This window comes from Scyliorhinus torazame, chromosome 24 (genome assembly GCF_047496885.1).
Source record: "Scyliorhinus torazame isolate Kashiwa2021f chromosome 24, sScyTor2.1, whole genome shotgun sequence".
Lineage (NCBI taxonomy): Eukaryota > Metazoa > Chordata > Chondrichthyes > Carcharhiniformes > Scyliorhinidae > Scyliorhinus > Scyliorhinus torazame.
Genome location: NC_092730.1, coordinates 38210632 through 38232745, shown reverse-complemented (window position 1 = coordinate 38232745; position 22114 = coordinate 38210632). Strand labels below are relative to the sequence as shown.

Sequence of the window (22114 nt, the reverse complement as noted above, 5' to 3'; positions counted from 1 at the left end):
CAACCCGGTATCCTCGACTGTACTGTGGGTAGCCGAAGAAGAACTGGTGTCAAAGAGCGGTTAAACCCCAAACACGTCTGCCTCCGTTCCACCGTCCTCTAACCCAACTCGATGCAATCTGGCCTGACATCTTGGAATAGATTGTCACATCAGTGATTGCATATCCATCTTGGAAAAAGGAGGCCTACTTCCGAGAAAAGTGAATTTAAAATCTACGAGCATGGAATTCGAACACACATCCGTAGAGCACAATGGATTAGCTGCACAGCGCCTTAACCACTCGGCCACCTCAACCGACAAGTGCATGCGTCGAAACGTCTTAATTCGTTTTGCATCCATGAACTGATGGAAAATATCCGCCCAGAGTCCAAAGATGTGCAGGTTAGGTGGATTGGCCATGATAAATTGCTCTTAGTGTCCAAAATTGCCCTTAGTGTTCGGTGGGGTTAGTGGGTTATGGGGATAGGGTGGGGGTGTTGACGTTGGGTAGGATGCTCTTTCCAAGAGCCGGTGCAGACTCGAAGGGCAGAATGGCCTCCTTCTGCACTGTAAATTCTATGATCTTTGACTCCAGCCCCGTGTTCAATGTTGGAAATGCAGTGTTTTTCAATAAAATGAATTCCCATCACATTCAGGGACTTTTATGAATGGACTGATGTGAAACACTTCAATATTATTTCCAAGATGTTTCCACACAGTGTGAAAGGCCCCCGCTGAAAGACTGGAATCAACCAGCATTTGACAGCAAAAACAAACGCTCCCGGATTCACAGAGGAATCCGTCGATCATCGGAACACACATTTCACGATGGACATTTTCTGTTCATGGAGTTACAGGTTTCTACTCCTGCCTGGCTTTATTCCCCAGGAAATAGGGATTATATTCTTTCAGCGAGACGTGAAAGTATACTTGGAGCAGATTAATGGTAAATTATTGTGGCACGATGAGACTATTGCTGGTTGAAAGGTAAACTTTCCAGAAAGTGCCTTCATATTGTGGTTGATAGCAAATCGGCACCACATTTAAAACAAAACACAGCTTAACTCGTAAACTTAAATTAAACTAATTAATTAATCAGTGATGGCTGGTCAGGTGATGTGCTTGAGCTGCTTGATGTGGGAGCTGGCAGATCCCATTGCGAGCTGCAGCGAACACATCTGCTGTAAGTGTTGGCTGCTCGAAGAGCTCCGGCTCAGAGTTGATGAGCTGGAGTCTGAGCTTCAAACACTGAGGCACATCCGGGAGGGGGAGACTTATCTGGACACTGTGTTTCAGGAGGCAGTCACACCTGTCAGAGTAACTAGTTTAAATCCTGCCAGTGGCCAGGGACAGCAGGGTGTGACTGCAGGTCAGGCAGTTAAAGGGAACCAGCAGTCAGGATCTCAGGAGTCTCAGCCCTTGACCCTGTCCAACAGGTGTGAGGCACTTGCTCCCTGTGTGGATGGCGAACAGGGCTGCAGGAAGGATGAGTCAGCTGACCAAGGCACCGTGGTTCAGCAGGCCATTCAAGGGGAGGGAGTAAATAGGCAAGTTGTAGGGGATTCTATTATCAGGGGGATAGATAGTATCCTTTGTGAGCATGATAAAGAGTCCCGCATGGTACGTTGCCTGGTATTTCTGACCGGCTTGAAAGGATACTGGAGAGGGAGGGGGAGGATCCAGTTGTTGTGGCCCATGTCGGTACCAACAACATAGGCAAGTCTAGGAAACAGGACCTGTTTAGAGATTATAAAGAGCTAGGATTCAAATTAAAAACAGGTCCTCAAGGGTCATAATCTCCGGATTACTGCCCGAGCCACGTGCAAATTGGCAAAGGGAGGCAAGAATAAGGGAAGTTAACACGTGGCTGAAAGAGTGGTGTGGGAAAGAGGGGTTCCTTTTCATGGGACACTGGCATCAGTTTTGGGACAGGGGGGACCTATACCGTTGGGATGGTCTCCACCTGAACCGAGCTGGGACCAGTGTTCTGGCGAAAAGAGTAAATAGGGTGGTCAATAGGACTTTAAACTAAAGATGGGGGAGCAAGGGAAAGTCAGGGAAACAAGAGGCGAAGTAATCAGTGGGAAGCGTAGCTGCTTAGGAATACAAAAAAGCACGAAAAGACAAAACTCAGGAGAGGTTACGATAGTCCCCATCCCACAAAATATGACACAGTGTATGGAAAGGCTCAGTAAATCAAGGTCCACCACACTAAGAAAACAAAAAGGGACGGTCAATAGAGAATTAAAGGTGCTATATTTAAATGCGCGCAGTGTACGGAACAAGGTAGATGAGCTTGTGGCCCAGGTTATGACTGGCAGGTATGATGTGTTAGGCATCACAGAGACATGGTTGCAGGGGGTTCAGGGCTGGCATTTAAACATCCAGGGATTCACAACCTATCGAAAAGACAGAGAGGTGGGCAGAGGGGGCGGGGTTGCCTTGTTAATTAGGAATGAAAATAAATCAATAGCACTAAACGACATAGGGTCAGATGATGTGGAGTCTGTGTGGATAGAGTTGAGGAACCACAAAGGCAAAAAAACATAATGGGAGTTATGTGCAGGCCTCCAAACAGTGGTCAGGACCGGGGGCACAAAATGCACCACGAAATCGAAAGTGCATGTCAGAAAGGCAAGGTCACAGTGATCATGGGGGACTTCAATATGCAGGTGGACTGGATAAATAATGCTGCCAGTGGACCCAAGGAAAGGGAATTCATTGAATGTTTACAGGAGGGCTTTTTGGAACAGCTTGTGATGGAGCCCGCGAGGGAACAGGCCATACTGGACTTAGTGTTCTGTAATGAGCATGACTTGATTAAAGATCTTAAAGTAAGCGAGCACTTAGGAGGCAGTGATCATAATATGGTAGAATTCAATCTCCAATTTGAAAGAAAGAAGGTAGAATCAGATGTAAAGGTTTTACAGTTAAATAAAGGTAACTACAGGGGCATGAGGGAGGAACTGATAAAATCGACTTGGAGCAGAGCCTAGTGGGAATGACAGTAGAACAGCAATGGCAGGAGTTTCTGGGAGTAATTGAGGACACAGTACAGAGGTTCATCCCAAAGAAAAGAAAGATTATCAGAGGGGGGGTTCGGCAGCCATGACTGACAAAGGAAGTTAGGGAATGCATCAAAGCAAAAGAGAAAGCCTATAAATGTGGCAAAGAGTAGTGGGAAGTCAGAAGATTGGGAAGGCTACAAAAACAAACAGAGGATAACAAAGAGAGAAATAAGGAAACAGAGGATCAAATATGAAGGTAGGCTAGCCAGTAACATTACGAATGATAGTAAAAGTTTCTTTAAATACATTAAAAACAAACGGGAGGCAAAAGTTGACATTGGGCCGCTCCAAAATGACACTGGTAATCTAGTGATGGGAGACAAGGAAATAGCTGAGGAATTAAATAAGTACTTTGCGTCAGTCTTCACTGTAGAAGACATGAGTAAAAGCCCAACAATTCCGGAGAGTCAGGGGGCAGAGTTGAATATGGTAGCCATCACGAAGGAGAAAGTGCTAGAGAAATTAAGAGGTCTAAAAATTGATAAATCTCCGGGCCCAGATGGGCTACATCCCAGAGTTCTAAAGGAGATAGTGAAGAAAAAGTGGAGGCGTTAGTTATGATCTTTCAAAAGTCACTGGAGTCAGGGAAAGTCCCAGAGGATTGGAAAATCGCTGTTGTAACCCCCTGTTCAAGAAGGGAACAAGGCTAAAGATGGAGAACTATAGGCTAATTAGCCTAACCTCGGTTGTTGGCAAGATTCTAGAATCCATTGTTAAGGATGAGATTTCTAAATTCTTGGAAGTGCAGGGTCGGAGTAGGAGAAGTCAGCATGGATTTAGTAAGGGGAGGTCGTGCCTGCCAAACCTGTTAGAGCTCTTTGAAGAGATAATAAATAGGTTAGACCAAGGAGAGCCAATGGATGTTATCTATCTTGACTTCCAAAAGGCCTTTGATAAGGTGCCTCACGGGAGACTGCTGAGTAAAATAGGGCCCATGGTATTCGAGGCAAGGTACTAACATGGATTGACGATTGGCTGTCAGGCAGAAGGCAGAGAGTTGGGATTAAAGGTTCTTTTTCGGAATGGCAACCGGTGACGAGTGGTGTCCCGCAGGGTTCAGTGTTGGGGCCACAGCTGTTCTCTTTATATATTAACGATCTAGATGACGGGACTGGGGGCATTCTGGCTAAGCTTGCCGATGATACAAAGATAGGTGGAGGGGCAGGTAGTATGGAGGAGGTGGGGAGGCTGCAGAAAGATTTAGACAGTTTAGGAGAGTGGTCCAAGAAATGGCTGATGAAATTCAACGTGGGCAAGTGCGAGGTCTTGAACTTTTGAAAAAAGAATAGAGGCATGGACTATTTTCTAAACGGTGACAAAATTCATAATGCTGAAGTGCAAAGGGACTTGGGAGTCCGAGTCCAGGATTCTCTAAAGGTAAACGTGCAGGTTGAGTCCGTAATTAAGAAAGCAAATGCAAAGTTGTCATTCATCTCAAGAGGCTTGGAATATAAAAGCAGGGATGTACTTCCGAAGCTTTATAAAGCATTAGTTAGGCCCCATTTAGAATACTGCGAGCAATTTTGGGCACCACGCCTCAGGAAGGACATACTGGCACTGGAGCGGGTCCAGCAGAGATTCACACGGATGATCCCAGGAATGGTAGGCCTAACATACGATGAACGTCTGAGGATACTGGGATTATATTCATTGTAGTTTAGGGGGTTATGGGGAGATCTAATAGAAACTTACAAGATAATGAATGGCTTAGATAGGGTGGATGTAGGGCAGTTGTTTCCATTAGCATGGGGAGACTAGGACACGGGGGCACAGCCGTAGAATAAAAGGGAGTCACTTTAGAACAGAGATGAGGAGAAATTTCTTCAGCCAGAGAGTGGTGGGTCTGTGGAATTCATTGCCACAGAGGGCGGTGGAGGCCGGGACGTTGAGTGTCTTTAAGACAGAAGTTGATAAATTCTTGATTTCTCGAGGAATTAAGGGCTGTGGAGAGAGAGAGAGGGTAAATGGAGTTGAAATCAGCCATGATTGAATGGTGGAGTGGACTCGATGGGCCGAATGGCCTTACTTCCGCTCCTATTTCTTATGGTCTTATGGTCTAATATTTAGCGGATTCGTCCATGACGAGACTGAAGAACGATCACTCGTCTATCCAATCGGTGAGGTCTGCCTCAGCGTGAGACAATATTAACAGAGTGAGAACCAGGTTATTTAGATTCAGATCACACGGTTACAATAGAACTGAATCAGGAAAACCCCGCCTTCACAGCCTTGCCACTCGCCTGAGGTATCGTGATCCTCAGGTTAAATCACCATCAGTCAGATCTCACCGTCAACGGGGAAAGCAGCCTTTGGTTATCAGGGACTGAAGCGACTTAATTTACTTTGGAACTGGATCAATTTATGATGTTTCCAGGATGCGACTTCCCTCAGACTGATCAAATGATTGGCAGCCGGAAAATTAGCGCCCATTGAGGAGTTACTGGTACCTGAGGCTTAGTTGGAGTATTGGTTAAAAAGGTTAATCATGAAATCTAGAGATGAAAAGCCGGGAAAGTGGGCATGAGGATCATCATGAAATCATTAAAATGTAAAAGGTGGCCATTCGGCCCATCGACTCTGCACCGACCCTCTGAAAGAGTCCCTATGCCCCAACCACATCCCTGTAACGCACTACCCAACTTTAGAAACACAAAGGGGCAATTTAGCATGGGCATTCCACCTAGCCCACACACATTTGGACGTGCGAGGAAATCGCAGCACCCGGAGGAAACCCATAGACACAGAAAAAAAGTGCAAACTCCATACAGTCAGTGACCAAAGGCTGGAATTGAACCCGGATCGCGGGCGCTGTGAGGTAGCCACTGTGACAACGTGCCACCGTATGAGGTCATAACACGCCATATATCAGATCAAGCATGATCTCATTGAAATACAGAGCACATTCGATAGGCTGAATGGTCTACTTCTGCTCCTCCGTCTTATACCCTGATATTGTGTAAATGTGTTCCGGTTCTTGTGTAAAACTCTTGTTGAAACAACACAGACACCGTATGTCGACTGCGTCTGATTATCTGGCGCAGAGAAGGCGATTGTGGAATACATGTCGTACCCATCAAACTCTGCTACTCACCTGACTGGGATTTGTTCTGTATCTGTAAATCACAGGTAGTGTTCGCGAGTGGAGGGAACAGTCTGCACCTCAGTCTCTGGAACAGGTTGTGAGAGCAGGATGCCTTCATTATGAGTCAATGTCTGGTACTTTTTGTGAGAGTGGAATTCAGTCTCTATCAGACATTGGTACTGAATGTCAGTGTGAAAATATTTCTGCATCTGTCAATCACAATTACTGTTTCGGAAAAGTGAGATGAATCCGTAACATCATCACGGCTGTGACAGACAGAGAAAGACACAGAGAAATGCAGGAAGAGACTATCAGGACACACACACAATGACACACAGTAAAGGTGCCGATGTGAAGAAACTGTTTTTTTCGGAAAATGTGTTTTCTGCTGTGTAACTGTGCTCTCTGCTGTGTGACCGTGCTCTCTGCTGTGTAACTGTGCTCTCTCTGCCGGAACCGTCACTCGGCTGGTGACAGATCTTCACTGTGGTTGTGTCAAATCGTTCCCTGTTGTGTAAATGTGTTCCCAGTTGTGGAAATTGATCCGCCTGAAGCAGAACCTTTCTGCGCCATTACTGAGACGAAATTTCAATTCCAGATTTGTTAAATCTTGTCACCAAGGGTTAGTTCAGACCTCTGGATTCCCAGTCCAGCGACATAACCTTGCCTTCTTGTTGTGAAGACAGTTCATTCAGCATCAATCTTTTCCGATAATAGTAAGGAAGCGCCCAACATGGGGCTTGAACCCACGACTCTGGGATTAAGAGTCCCATGCACTACCGACTGAGCTAGCCGAGCTGGTGCTGCATTGCCCATTAAACATCTTCTTGTGGAGAGTGGCTGCGGTGCTCATTCGGAGGGTAAGTAATGACTTGTTGGGCCGAATGGCTTTCTGCGCTGGAGAATCTACGATTCTATGAAGCAAGGAGGTTGATGCGTTCAAATGCTTCTGCTATAATGTCCACTCCTGACACCATGTAGAAATGGTCGTCTTTGAATCACTGGAAACCAAGGAGTTGTAATAAAAAAATAATTGATTTAATAATTGAGCTGCTCCTCCTGGCTTGTGCTCTGACCGCGATCCGGGGAGAATTGCAGGAATCCAGACACGTGATCATTTTAGTTGCGTCATCACGTGACCATTCGGTCTCCACTGGTCTCCCTCGGTGCTCTAATTTCTAGATTCATCATTTTAATTTTCATCCAGACTGGGAAGTTTAGTGCTGCTGCATTTGAAAAGGAACATGAATTTCTTATATTTTTCCAATGTAACTGATGTTGTTACACAAACTATTTAATCAGTGGAATTGTGCGTTTAGGGAACTCAGATTTTCGAATATCTGAAGGCTTCTTTCCAAATCGAATGGTCATTTTCCACAAGATTCAACCCCTCCTCACATAAACCCCGGACGCTTTGATCGCTTGAATGCAATGACTTCCTGGAGTGATCCAAGGCCGGCTTTCGAATGTATTCTATCGACCAAATTACTGTTGAATGATGCAGCTGTGATGGCCGAGTTGTCAAGTCGTTGGACTTCAAATCCAATAGCGTTCCCCCCCCCTCCCCCCGCAGATTCGAGTGTGATTCGAAATGTTTGTTCAACTCCCCGGGGAAGCTGCTGGCTCGACAATGAATCGGAATTTCGGTTGGTTGTCTGTGAACGGTGTTAACATTTATCGAATTCAGTTTTTTAGAAAAACGTTCTTTTTGGAAACTAAACGAAACATAAAGATAAATAAGGAGTTCACCCTCAAAGCAACAATCAATAAATAATAAAGTTTCCTGCAACGTTCGGAAGGAGAAGCAGCAACGGAAGCGAATGGAAACGTGGTTCGGTTTCATTCAGGTGAATGTATTTCTGGGTAAAAAGATCGTGGCAGAAATGGAACATTTAAAAAAAATATTTTCTTGTTCTCTTTCTGTTGTCTCTCTATATGTTTCTTTCTCTCTCCCTCACTCACTGTTTTTGTGCTTCTCTGGGGACTGATTGGATACACAGTGAAACTCAGCCCCATCTCATCCCAACTCTTTTGGACGAATACGTCCTGGTGATGGACGGTCGTGAATCAGTAGAAGAATCGACAAACTATTCCATTCTTGCTCTGTAAGAAGTTCCATTCCTGGTTGTGAGGCGGCACTGGGATAAAGGGATCGAGAGAGAACGAGTCTGACTCTTACTCTGCAAATCATTTCGTGCGCACTTGTACAAAGTGGGTGTGTCTGAGAACAGGAGAAAAGCAGATCCTGGGGGTGTGATTGATTTTTACTGAGCCGGACCGAGAAAAGTGAAGGAAACTTCTAAACAGCCAGCTTCTATCTGAGAGCTGGTAAGGAATTACGGCTGACATTGAGGCAGTTCATAGTGAATTCTTACAGCAGATCGAATCTTGAAGCGGTGTTGGCATATTGTTTTCGTAGAGACTGACATAGTTTCTGAAAAGATCAGTTGTGCTTGTTTTTGTTTTGTCCAGTAGTTTGGGTAATCTATTTGGAGCGGGTGCAGTTGGTCAATATCTGTGCTTCTTGCTTGCCCAGCTCACCGGGCAGCAGCAGCTCCATTCCTCGCCAAATGTGTGGACACAAACGGCAAACGCACATTATTGTATCCCCGCGGAGGTTCGAACCCCGCTCGCAGCGGCTCTGCTCCGGGATATTTACTCAGCTCCATAAACAAACCACTGACCACACAAATGACCGGGGCTCCCTTTGCATCTCATTGATGGTTTTCACCCAATTTGGCTGTTTCGGGAATGAAAGTAAAAATTTATCGCGTCTGGTAATTAGTATTTTTAAATAAACTACACTAAACATATGAAACAATACTTAATAAATGATAATTAACGAATATTAATCAATATTTAAAAAGTGTTCTGCAACGATTGGAAGGAAAAGCCCATCCCATCAGGGCAGGATATGTTGGGAATGGACCGGAGTGAAACATTCCCAGACCATGTCCAACATGTTTCTCCTCAGTATGAAAACTCCCTGCGGAAAGACTGAAATAGACACTCATTTGATCACATCATGATAAACATCACTCACACCTTAACCATGAGGTCACTGATGAAGTCATGATGACTTCGAATTTCTCCTAAAATGCCAAATGAACCCACTGACTGGCAGAATTACATTACCCACGTGATTGGCGAAGCGCATCCACAGACCGACTTGGCGAGTGGTGCAAACTGACATCACTGCTTCTGATCAGCTCCAGAACAGAGAGATAAATGTCACATTGTCCTTTCATATTTCTAATTTATAATTGTGTGGGGAAACTGATGGGCTTTGGACGCAATTAAAAGTTGCTTCAAGTGAGATCAAATCAGCGGCTGGCTCGTTGGTCTGGGGAGACCTGTGCCACACAAAGCAACAGTCTGCAGATAGAGAATGAATCGAATATTCACATGTCACACCAGAGAACACGTAGGAGAACAATTCAGCAGTCAAGGGCATTGAGCCTCTGATCTCCGGGTAAGCGTTCTGCAAGGCGGCCTTCAGGACGCGCGACAAGGAAAATCGCCGAACAGAAACTTCTAGCCAAGTTCCGCATACATGAGTATGGCCTCAACCCGGACCTTGGATTCATGTCGCATTGCATTTATCCCCCACCATCTGGCCTGGGCTTGCGAAATCCTACCAACTGCCCTGGTGTGAGCCAATTCACACCTCTTTAACCTGGGGTTACCCCTATCTGGTTTAGCACAGGGCTAAATCGCTGTCTTTAAAAGACGACCGAGTCAGGTCAGAAGCATGGTTCAATTCCCGGATCAGCCTCCCCGAACAGGCGACGGAAAGTGGCTTTTCACGATAGCTTAATCTGAAACCTACTTGTGACAATAAGCGATTTTCTTTTTCATTTTCATTTAATCTCTGGACCTGTAAAGACTTAATTACCTGCAAATGCTGGCATTTAAAGCATTGTCTTGCATTTTTGACATTGCCTCTATATATGTACCCGAAACATACCTCTTCATTCACCTGAGGAACGAGCAGTGCTCCGAAAGCTAGTGTTTGAAACACACCTGTTGGACTTTAACCTGGTGTTGTCAGACTTGTTACTGTGCACAGCAGGGGCTGACAGATAAAGAGTCATTCACCACCCAAATGTCTATATGCACCTCCCCCAGCACACGCGCATGCCCACTGCCACTGAAAGTTTTGTCCTGATTCTGATATGCAGACGTTTTAACGGAAACTAGCAAACAACATAATGATTTTATTCACTCAATAACAATATCAGAGATTGATCATTACAGATTTAGTTCAACCTTAACACAGATTTTCAGAGTATGAAAGATATTGAATGAATGACAGACTCTCATACAGTCCCAGAGACTCTCGCAAAGCGATTTAACTGAATACAAAGACAGATTGTTGCAGAAGATATGTAACAATCCGAAGAATGATTGGTATATTACAAATATGGAATGAATCTGACTCTGCCATATAGTGTCAGGGACTGAAATATGCAGCAATTGTATTTCAAAATTGATCGCACTTAGCAGGGTGGTAGTGTCAAATAACCGGATGGTGCGAATCCTCAATGTGCAAATGGGACCTTGTCGCCACAAGGACTGTGTAACGGTCACTCTGAACGTCAAGACTATGGGAGACAGAGCTCCACAGACTGACTCCTACTTTCCACAGACCACCACTGACTGAATCATGGTGAATACCAAGAGCTGAATTATGTTGTCAACACTCACATAGAAATGGCACACAGAATAAAATGGCGAGATCATTGTGACGTGGCTCTTTATCTCAGAGCCACGTCACAACCAGGAATGGGACTTCTCACAGAGCCAAGAATGGAATAGGTTGTCGATTCTTCCACTGATTCAGGACCGCCCATCACCAGGACGTGTTGGTCCAAAAGAGTTGGAATGAGATGGGGCTGAGTTTCGCTGTGTATCCAATCAGTCCTCGGAGAAGCACAAAAACAATGAGCGAGGGAGAGAGAAAGAAACAAAGAAACAGATAGAGAGGCAAAGGAAAGAGAACAAGAAAATATTTTAAAAATATGTTCCATTTCTGCCACGATCTTTTTACCCAGAAATACATTCAGCTGAATGAAACCAAACCACGTTTCCATTCGCTGCCGTTGCTGCTTCTCCTTCCAAACGTTGCAGGAAATATTAAGACCATAAGACCATAAGACATAGGAGCGGAAGTAAGGCCATTCGGCCCATCGAGTCCACTCCGCCATTCAATCATGGCTGATTTCAACTCCATTCACCCGCTCTCTCTCCATAGCCCTTAATTCCTCGAGAAATCAAGAATTTATCAACTTCTGTCTTAAAGACACTCAACGTTCCGGCCTCCACCGCCCTCTGCGGCAATGAATTCCACAGACCCACCACTCTCTGGCTGAAGAAATTTCTCCTCATCTCTGTTCTAAAGTGACTCCCTTTTATTCTAAGGCTGTGCCCCCGGGTCCTAGTCTCCCCTGCTAATGGAAACAACTTCCCTACATCCACCCTATCTAAGCCATTCATTATCTTGTAAGTTTCTATTAGATCTCCCCTCAACCTCCTAAACTCCAATGAATGTAATCCCAGGGTCCTCAGACGTTCATCGTATGTTAGGCCTACCATTCCTGGGATCATCCGTTTGAATATCCGCTGGACCCGCTCCAATGCCAGTCTGTCCTTCCTGAGGTGTGGGGCCCAAAATTGCTCACAGTATTCTAAATGGGGCCTAACTAATGCTTTATAAAGCTTCAGAAGTACATCCCTGCTTTTATATTCCGAGCCTCTTGAGATGAATGACAACATTGCATTTGCTTTCTTAATTACGGACTCAACCTGCAAGTTTACCTTTAGAGAATCCTGGACTAGGACTCCCAAGTCCCTTTGCACTTCAGCATTATGAATTTTGTCACCGTTTAGAAAATAGTCCATGCCTCTATTGTTTTTTCCAAAGTGCAAGACCTCGCACTTGCCCACGTTGAATTTCATCAGCCATTTCTTGGACCACTCTCCTAAACTGTCTAAATCTTTCTGCAGCCTCCCCACCTCCTCCATACTACCTGCCCCTCCACCTATCTTTGTATCACCGGCAAACTTAGCCAGAATGCCCCCAGTCCCGTCATCTAGATCGTTAATATATAAAGAGAACAGCTGTGGCCCCAACACTGAACCCTGTGGGACACCACTCGTCACCGGTTGCCATTCCGAAAAATAACCTTTTATCCCAACTCTCTGCCTTCTGCCTGACAGCCAATCGTCAATCCATGTTAGTACCTTGCCTCGAATACCATGGGCCCTTATTTTACTCAGCAGTCTCCCGTGAGGTACCTTATCAAAGGCCTTTTGGAAGTCAAGATAGATAACATCCATTGGCTCTCCTTGGTCTAACCTATTTATTATCTCTTCAAAGAACTCTAACAGGTTTGTCAGGCATGACCTCCCCTTACTAAATTAATGCTGACTTGTCCTAATCTGACCCTGCACTTCCAAGAATTTAGAAATCTCATCCTTAACAATGGATTCTAGAATCTTGCCAACAACCGACGTTAGGCTAATTGGCCTATAAGTTTCCATCTTTTTCCTTCTTCCCTTCTTGAACAGGGGGGTTACAACAGCGATTTTCCAATCCTCTGGGACTTTCCCGGACTCCAGTGACTTTTGAAAGATCATAATTAACGCCTCCACTATTTCTTCAGCTGTCTCCTTTAGAACTCTAGGATGTAGTCCATCTGGGCCCGGAGATTTATCAGTTTTTAGACCTCTTAGTTTCTCTAGCACTTTCTCCTTTGTGATGGCTACCATATTCAACTCTGCCCCCTGACTCTCCGGAATTGGTGGGATATTACTCATGTCTTCTACTGTGAAGACTGACGCAAAGTACTTATTTAGTTGCTCAGCTATTTCCTTGTCTCCCATCACAAAATTACAAGCGTCATTTTGGAGCGGCCCAATGTCAACTTTTGCCTCCCGTTTGTTTTTAATGTATTTAAAGAAACTTTCACTATCATTCCTAATGTTACTGGCTAGCCTACCTTCATATTTGATCCTCTCTTTCCTTATTTCTCTCTTTGTTATCCTCTGTTTGTTTTTTTAGCCTTCCCAATCTTCTGACTTCCCACTACTCTTTGCCACATTTATAGGCCTTCTCTTTTGCTTTGATGCATTCCCTAACTTCCTTTATCAGCCATGGCTGCCTAATCCCCTCTCTGATAACCTTTCTTTTCTTTGGAATGAACCTCTGCACTGTGTCCTCAATTGCTCCCAGAAACTCCTGCCATTGCTGTTCTACTGTCATTCCCACTAGGCTCTGCTCCAAGTCGATTTTATCAGTTCCTCCCTCATGCCCCTGTAGTTACCTTTTTATAACTGTAACACCTTTACATCTGATTCTACCTTCTTTCTTTCAAATTGGAGATTGAATTCTACCATATTATGATCACTGCCTCCTAAGTGCTCCCTTACTTTAAGATCTTTAATCAAGTCTGGCTCATTACATAACACTAAGTCCAGAATGGCCTGTTCCCTCGTGGGCTCCATCACAAGCTGTTCCAAAAAGCCCTCCTGTAAACATTCAATGAATTCCCTTTCCTTGGGTCCACTGGCAGCATTATTTACCCAGTCCACCTGCATATTGAAGTCCCCCATGATCACTGTGACCTTGCCTTTCTGACATGCACTTTCTATTTCGTGGTGCATTTTGTGCCCCCGGTCCTGACCACTGTTAGGAGGCCTGTACATAATCCCATTATGGTTTTTTTGCCTTTGTGGTTCCTCAACTCTACCCACACAGACTACACATTATCTGACCCTATGTCATTTAGTGCTATTGATTTAATTTCATTCCTAATTAAGAAGGCAACCCCGCCCCCTCTGCCCACCTCTCTGTCTTTTCGATAGGTTGTGAATCCCTGGATGTTTAAATGCCAGTCCTGAACCCCCTGCAATCATGTCTCTGTGATGCCTACCACATCATACCTGCCAGTCACAATCTGGGCCACAAGCTCATCTACCTTGTTCCGTACACTGCGCGCATTTAAATATAGCACCTTTAATTCTCTATTGACCGTCCCTTTTTGTTTTCTTAGTGTGGTGGACCTTGGTTTACTGAGCCTTTCCATACACTGTGTCATATTTTGTGGGATGGGGACTATCGTAACCTCTCCTATGTTTTGTCTTTTCATGCTTTTTTGTATTCCTAAGCAGCTACGCTTCCCACTGATTACTTCACCTCTTGGTTCCCTGACTTTCCCTTCCCTTATTATTTCCTGATTGCTGTTTTGGGTGTGAGTTCCTTATTCATCTGAATAGTTCGTTCAGTCGTCCCCCCCCCCCCGAAAATGTTAAATATCTGACTGAACTTGATTAACGTTGAAACCGCTTATTTACAAACAATCGGAAAACGTATTAATTTTCGAGTCAGCGGCTTGTGCGGGGAGTAGAACAAACATTTCGAATCACAGTCGCTGCGAGCAGGATTCGAACCCCATTGGATTTCAAGTCCAACGCCTTAACCACTCGGCCACCGCAGCTGCGTTCATTGTGTCATTCATTAGTTATTTGGTCGATGGAATACATTCTAAAACCAGCCTGGAATCACTCCAGGAAGTTATTCCATTCGAGCGACCAATAGTCGGCCGGTGCAGACACGGTGGGCCGAATGGCCTCCTTCTGCACTGTAAATTCAATGATAATCTATGATTAATCTAGGAAAAAGGTTCGGCACAACATCGTGGGCCGAAGGGCCTGTTCTGTGCTGTATTTTTCTATGTTCTAATAGTGTTTATGTGAGGTGGGGTTGAAACTTCGTGGAAAATGGCCATTGGATTTGGAGAGAAGCCTTGAGAGACTCGAAAATCTCAACTCCCTAAACGCACAATTCCACTGATTAAATAGTTTGTGTAACAACATCAGTTACATTGGAAATATATTAGAAATTCAAATGGAACAGGACCACACTTCCCAGTCTGGGAGAAAATTAAAATGATGGAATCTAGAAATTACGGCACAGAAGGAGACCTGTGCAGGCCGAATAGTCACGTGATGACCTGATGACGCAACTAACATGATAACGTGTCTGGATTCGAGCAGTTCTCCCCGGATCGCGGCCAGAGCACAAGCCAGGAGGGGCTGCTCAATTATTAATTTAATTATTTTTTATTACAAGACCTTGGTCGCCAGTCATTGAGAGACCAGCATTTTTACCTGGTGTCAGGAGTGGGCAGTATGGCAGAAGGACTCCACCGCATCAACCTCCTTGTATCATCCAATCGTAAAATCTCCAGCGCAGAATGAGGCCATTCGACCCAACGAGTCAACACTGACCCTCCGAATGAGCACCGCCGCTACTCTGCAAGAAGAGGTTTAATCAATAGGGCAGCACCATCCCCGCTAGCTCAGTCGGTAGAGCATGGTACTTTCAATTTCAGGATCGTGGGTTCGAGCCCCACGTTGGGCGCTTCCATATTAGTATCTTCAAATATTCATGCTGAATTAACTGTCTTCATAATATTATGTCGCTTGACTGGGAATCCAGGGGTGTGAACTAACCCTTGGTGACAAGATTGAATAAATCTGGAATTGAAATTTCGTCTCCGTAATGGCGCAGAAAGGTTCTGCTTCAGACGGATCGATTTCCACAACCGGGAACACATTTACACAACAGGGAATGATTTGACACAACCAAAGAACAAAGAAATGTACAGCACAGGAACCGGCCCTCCAAGCCTGTGCCGACCATGCTGCCCGACTAAACTACAATCTTCTACACTTCCTGGGTCCGTATCCCTCTATTCCCATCCTATTCATGTATTTGTCAAGATGCCCCTTAAATGTCACTATCGTCCCTGCTTCCACCACCTCCTCCGGTAGCGAGTTCCAGGCACCCACTACTCTCTGCGTAAAAAACTTGCCTCGTGCATCTACCCTAAACGTTGCCCCTCTCACCTTAAACCTAGTAATTGACCCCTCTACCCTGGGGAAAAGCCTCTGACTATCCACTCTGTCTGTGCCCCTCATAATTTTATAGACCTCTATCAGGTCTCCCCTCAACCACCTTCGTTCCAGTGAGAACAAACCGAGTTTATTCAACCGCTCCTCATAGCTAATGCCCTCCATACCAGGCAACATTCTGGTAAATCTCTTCTGCACCCTCTCTAAAGCCTCCACATCCTTCTGGTAGTGTGGCGACCAGAATTGAACACTATACTCCAAGTGTGGCCTAACTAAGGTTCTATACAGCTGCAACATGACTTGCCAATTCTCATACTCAATGCCCCGGCCAATGAAGGCAAGCATGCCGTATGCCTTCTTGACTACCTTCTCCACCTGTGTTGCCACTTTCAATGACCTGTAGACCTGTACTCCTAGATCTCTTTGACTTTCAATACTCTTGAGGGTTCTACCATTTACTGTATATTCCCTACCTGCATTAGACCTTCCAAAATGCATTACCTCACATTTGTCCGGATTAAACTCCATCTGCAATCTCTCCGCCCAAGTCTCCAAACAATCTAAATCCTGCTGTATCCTCTGACAGTCCTCATCGCTATCCGCAATTCCACCAACCTTTGTGTCGTCTGCAAACTTACTCAACAGACCAGTTACATTTTCCTCCAAATCATTTGTATATACTACAAAGAGCAAAGGTCCCAGCACTGATCCCTGTGGAACACCACTGGTCACAGCCCTCCAATTAGTGCAGTGCAGTGCAGATCTGTCACCGGCAGAGTCATTGTTCCACGACAGAGAGAACAGTCACACAGCAGAGAGCTCAGTTACACGGCTGAGAGCTCAGTTACACATCAGAGAGCACGGTTACACAGCAGGATATACATTTACAAACAGGGCCTCTCTGTGTGCAGCAGAAAACACATTTTCCTAAATACCCAATTTCTCCATCTCAGTATCTTGCTGGTTTGCACTGAACCTTTTCTGTGTGTCACTGTGTGTATCCTGATAGTCTCTTTCTGTGTGACTTTCTCTATCTCTTACAGCCATGCGGATGTTACGTATTCATCTCACGTTTCCCAAACAAGAATTGTGATTGATAAATACAGAAAGATTTCCACACTGACATTCAGTACCAATGTCTGATAGATACTGAATCCCACCCTCACATACAGTACCAGACATTGACTGAGAGGGAAACCGAGAATGGGAGGCAGTGTCATACTGGACTCGGAACTGTAACTTTCTCTCTCCACAGGTGTTGCCAGACCAGCCGAGTTATCCAACATTTTATATTTCTCTTTCAGGATTTTATGAAGAATCTCCATAGCGGCATTGCCCTTGTGCTCGACGCTTCTATTTATAAAGATTGGTCCCGGATGTCTATTGTTCTGTTCGCAGCGGAGGCCAACAAACCAGAAAGAACCAAATTGACCCAATGACCCCGATAAGAAAAGCAAGGGACAAAAAAGAGTTTCTTTCGTTTTACTTTAACAACCAAACCAAATTGAACAGGAATTAGGAAGCCCATTGAGTTGATAAAATAAATTTTGCTTGGGAGGTAATGGTAAAATGGTGTCAGCGGCACGCTGACCACCGGCTGGCTCGTTGGTCTAGTGGGATGATTCTCGCTTAGGATCTTCTGCTGCCATAAAATGAGAGAGATCCCGGGTTCAGATTGCGGACTGTGCAAATAACTTTTTAAAATCTGTACGATCATTATGGTGCCATTGACTGAAATCGGGAGTAGTTTGGAGGAAAGGGAGGGAGGGAGCGAGGGTCATGTTTAGAGCTTAACCACTTCTTCACGCCAGTTCTTCGGCTGCCAACAGTACAGTCGAGGTGACCCAGTTGACCTCTTCCAGAATCCTCCTCTGCCGCTTCCACTGGATGAATTTCCTCATGTTTGTCCACTGGAGGGGTTCTTCGGCTACTTGTCTGTGAAAGCAGCACCGGAAGCAGCTGTGGAGACAGATTCCAATCTCCAGGATGCAACTCTCCAATTGGATACTTCACTTTGATCAGATCTTACACTCTCGTTTAGAGAATCATTGAATAGTTACAGATCAGGCGAAATCCATTTTGCCCACGGTGTCCACGTTGGTCGCCGAGAGCTGGCGGTAGTCCCGTGATAAAAACAGAAAATGCTGGAAAATCCCAGTAGGCCTGGCAGCATCTGTAGAGAGGGAAACAGAGTATGAGAAGCAGGGTCATACTTGACTCGGAACTGTAACTCTCTTTCTCTCTCCACAGATGTTGCCAGACCAGCCGAGTAATCCAACATTTTCCAATTCTCTTTCAGGATTTTATGAAGAATCTGCATTATGAAGAATGTGCTCGATGCTTCTATTTATAAAGATTGGTCCCGGATGTCTATTGTTCTGTTCGCAGTGGAGGCCAACAAACCAGAAAGAACCAAATTGACCTAATGATCCCGATAAGATAAGCAAGGGACAAAAAATAGTTTATTTGGATTTTACTTTAACAACCAAACCAAATTCAACAGGTATTAAGAAGCCCATTGAGTTAATAAAATAAGCTTCGGTTGGGAAGTAATGGTAAGATTGTTTCAGCGGGACGTTGATCAGAAGGTGGCGCGTTTGTCTAAGGGTATGATTCTCGCTTTGGCGATTTTCACGTAGGAAATTCTGCTGCGATAAAATACCAGAGGTCCCGGGTTTCAATCCCGGACGAACCCTGCAAAGCACTTTTTAACATCTGTGCGATCGATATGGTGCCATTGACTGAACGCGGGAGCAGTTTAGAGGAAAAGTAGGGAGGGACGTGTTTGGCGCTTAACCGCTCCTTGACACCTGTTCTTCGGTTGCCCAAAGTACAGTCGAGGTGACTCAGTTGACCTCTTCCAGAATCCTCCTCTGCTGCCTCCACTGAATGAAGTTCCTCCTATTTTTCCACTGGAGGCGTTCTTCACTGAGTTCTGAATTTGGTGCATTTGCATGCTATAGTGAGAGTTTCGTGACTAAGGGTGTATAAGGGTTAATTTTGATCTAAAGTCTAGTCTTTCTTTTATTTAGTTAATTAACTTAAAAGTTCCTGTTTGGTTGAGAAGGTGAATTTTCATCAAGCTTTAAACAAAGGTTCTACTTGTAGGTACTTGCAGCTGGAGCTTATTAATTAGCTAATTGGATTAGGCCAGTCTCCAGAGGCTAGATTCACGGTATAAAAGTGATCCAGCTACAGTGCACACTTTGTTTCCTCTGAGTGCTGAATTTGGTGCATTTGACTGCTACAGTGAGTGTTTGGTGACTGAGGGAGTTAGGTGAGGAGTTAGTAAGGTGCTCCTTTAATTTCATTTCAGCAAAGAGCGAGAACGGAACCAGGAGTTTATAGAGTGTGCAGCTGACCTGGAGCAGAGTCAGAGGCCGGAAGTCCAGTTGATCCACAGGGCAGCTATATTCTGTAAGATAAGAAGGGTTGGAGGCTAGGGCAGTTACATGCTCATCCTGTAGGATGTGGGTGGTGAGGGATACGGTGTCCACGCTGACTGTACCTGAGGGAGGTGCACCCAACTTCAGCTCCTCAGAGACCGTGTTAGGGAACTGGAGCTGGAGCTGGATGAACTTCGGATCATCCGCGAGGCAGAGGGGGTTATAGAGAATAGTTACAGGGAGGTAAGCACACCCAAGGTACAGGACAAGAGTAGCTGGATTACAGTCAGGGGAAAGAAAACAAACAGGCAGACAGTGCAGGGATCCCTCGTGGCCGTTCCTCTTCAAAACAAGTATACCGTTTTGGATGCTGTTGGGGGGGGGGGGGGGTGACCCACCGGGGGAAGGCCTTAGCGGCCAGCTCTCTGGCACTGAGTCTGGGTCTGGGGCTCAGAAGGGAAGGGGGAGAAGAGAAAAGTAATCGTAATAGGAGATTCAATGGTTCAGGGAATAGATAGGAGATTCTGTGGTCGCGAGCGAGACTCCCAGAAGGTATGTTGCTTTCCGGGTGCCTGTGCCAGGGATGTCTCGTATCGTGTCTTCAGGATCCTTAAGGGGGAGAGTGAGCAGCCAGAAGTCGTGGTGCACATTGCTATCAACGAGGTAGGTAGGAAAAAGGGTGTGGAGGTAATAAACGGAGGTAGGCTGGAAGTTAAAAGCCAGAACAGACAGAGTTGTCATCTCTGGTTTGTTGCCGGTGCCACGTGATAGCGAGGCTAGGAATAGGGAGAGAGTGCAGTTAAACACGTGGCTGCAGGAATGGTGTAGGAGGGAGGGCTTCAGGTATTTGGATAATTGGAGTGCATTCTGGGGGAGGTGGGACCTGTACAAGCAGGATGGGTTGCATCTGAACCAGAGGGGCACCAATATCCTGGGAGGGAGGTTTTCTAGTAATCTTCGGGAGGGTATAAACTAATTTGGCAGGGGAATGGGAACCGGATTTGTAGTCCAGCAACTAAGGTAGCCTATATTCAGAACGCCAAAGCGTGTAATGAGGCAGTGGGGAAGGTAACACTGACAAAGGAGAGTACTTGCAGGCACGGAGATGGGTTGAAGTGTGTATACCTCAACGCAAGAAGCATCAGGAATAAGGTGGGAGAACTTAAGGCATGGATCGGTACGTGGGACTACGATGTGGTGGCCATCACAGAAACTTGGATAGAAGAGGGGCAGAAATGGTTGTTGGAGGTCCCTGGTTATAGATGTTTCAATACGATTAGGGAGGGTGGTAAAAGAGGTGGTGGGGGGGGGGGAGGGGTGGCATTGCTAATTAGAGATAGTATAACAGCTGCAGACAGACAATTCGAGGAGGATCTGCCTACTGAGGTAGTATGGGTTGAAGTCAGAAATACGAAAGGAGCGGTCACCTTGTTGGGAGTTTTCTGTGGGCCCAAATATTAGCAGAGATGTGGAGGAACAGATTGGGAAACAGATTTTGGAAAGGTGCAGAAATCACAGGGTAGTAGTCATGGGTGACTTCAACTTCCCAAACATTGAGTGGAAACTCTTTACAAAGAACAAAGAGCAAAGAAAATTACAGCACAGGAACAGGCCCTTCGGCCCTCCCAGCCTGCGCCGATCCAGATCCTTCACCAAAACCTGTCGCCTATTTTCCAAGGATCTACTTCCCTCTGTTCCCCGCCCATTCATATATCTGTCTAGATGCATCTTAAATGACGCTATCGTGCCCGCCTCTACCAGCTCCGCTGGCAAAGCGTTCCAGGCACCCACCACCCTCTGCGTAAAATACTTTCCACGCACACCTCCCTTAAACTTTCCACCTCTCACCTTGAAATCGTGATCCCTTGTAATTGACACCCCCACTCTTGGAAAAAGCTTGTTGCTATCCACCCTGTATATACCTCTCATAATTTTGTAGTCCTCAATCAGGTCCCCCTTCAACCTCCGTCTTTCCAATGAAAACAATCCTAATCTACTCAACCTTCCTTCATAGCTAGCACCCTCCATACCAGGCAACATCCTGGTGAACCTCCTCTGCACCATCTCTAAATCATCCACATCCTTCTGGTAATGTGGCGACCAGAACTGCACGCAGTATTCCAACTGTGGCCTGACCAAAGTTCTAGACAACTGTAACATGACCTGCCGACTCTTGTACTCAATACCCCGTCCGATGAAGGCAAGCATGTTGTATGCTTTTTTGTCCACTCTATCGACCTGCGTTGCCACCTTCAGGGTACAATGGACCTGAACTCCCAGATCTCTCTGTACATCAATTTTCCCCAGGACTCTTCCATTGACCGTAAAGTCCGCTCTTGAATTAGATCTTCCAAAATGCATCACCTCGCATTTGCCTGGATTGAACTCCACCTGCCATTTCTCTGCCCAACTCTCCAATCTATTTATATTTCCCGGTATTCTCTGACAGTCCTCCACGGTATCTGCAACTCCACCAATCTTAATATCATCTGCAAACTTGCTAATCAAACCACCTATTCCTTCGTCCAGATAATTTCTGTATATCACAAACAACAGTGCTCCGAGCACGGATCCCTGTGGAACACCACTAGTCACCTTTCTCCGTTTTGAGACACTCCCTTTCACCACTACTCTCTGTCTCCTGTTGCCCAGCCAGTTCTTTATCCATCTAGCTAGTACAG

General features: G+C 45.5%; 2 non-coding genes across 2 annotated transcripts; both read right to left on the bottom strand.

Annotated features, from left to right (window-relative positions):
* Positions 1–6854: 6854 nt before the first annotated feature.
* trnak-cuu (transfer RNA lysine (anticodon CUU)) lies at positions 6855–6927 on the bottom strand. Its single transcript has one exon. It is a non-coding gene; the product is annotated as a tRNA-Lys (tRNA).
* A 7632-nt stretch (positions 6928–14559) lies between these two features.
* trnas-uga (transfer RNA serine (anticodon UGA)) lies at positions 14560–14627 on the bottom strand. Its single transcript has one exon. It is a non-coding gene; the product is annotated as a tRNA-Ser (tRNA).
* Positions 14628–22114: the final 7487 nt, after the last annotated feature.